Below are 885 nucleotides of genomic sequence, written 5' to 3' on the forward strand. Positions count from 1 at the left end.
TAATTAAAGTGTCTATTTGAAGCAATCTTTAAAAAACATGAATTTATGTCAAATAATCACTGAATTCTGTGCAGAATTGAGTGAGAAATAGCTATTTTTTTGTTTTGTTTACTTTTGTGACAAAAAATGATGAATCATCAAGTGTGACAATACTTATGAAAAAGGCAGTAAAAGAACCTTTCCTGAGTGTAGAGAGGTTAGAAGAAAATGCTCAATTTTACCAAACTTAAATATGTACTATACTTATATGTATACTCTGTACTCTAGCTATAATTTAATATTTAAATTAACAATAAAGCAATATTCTTCATTTAGACTAGTTTATAGTATTGTACAATCAGTTTTAGGGCCAGGAAAACTCATATACATGAAATATAGGGAAAACTCACATATTGTGTTGTATCTTACTCAATTTTTGCTCATTTTACTTTATTTTCTCAAGAATATGAAGACACTTTAAAAGTATAATTTTTTACAACTTAGATCATATAATTTGGTTAAGTATTAGTTGAGTTATAATAGATTTTGTATTTGAGTGTACTTAGTGTGACGAAAATCACAAATCATACATGTGACAATATTTATGAAAATGACAGTAAGAATACAGTTTGAGGCTGAAAAAAATTTATTATGTAACTGTGGGGGGAACTAGAGTAAAATAGTCAGTTTTACACATTTTAGCCCTCTCTCAATAAAACAGAATAAGCAATTTATTCATTGTAAATTTAGTATGTAAATTAATATTAAATGTATCTGACTAGAATAAACAGTTTTCTAAGCCTATATGTTCAGATTTGCAACTAGGAAAAATTATACAAGGAAAAACAGCTAAAATTTATGTATTTGTCAGCAACAGTGTAGAGGGGACCCAAAGGCTCAGCAAGG

This window comes from Fomitiporia mediterranea (genome assembly GCF_000271605.1).
Source record: "Fomitiporia mediterranea MF3/22 unplaced genomic scaffold FOMMEscaffold_1, whole genome shotgun sequence".
In the NCBI taxonomy this organism is placed as follows: domain Eukaryota; kingdom Fungi; phylum Basidiomycota; class Agaricomycetes; order Hymenochaetales; family Hymenochaetaceae; genus Fomitiporia; species Fomitiporia mediterranea.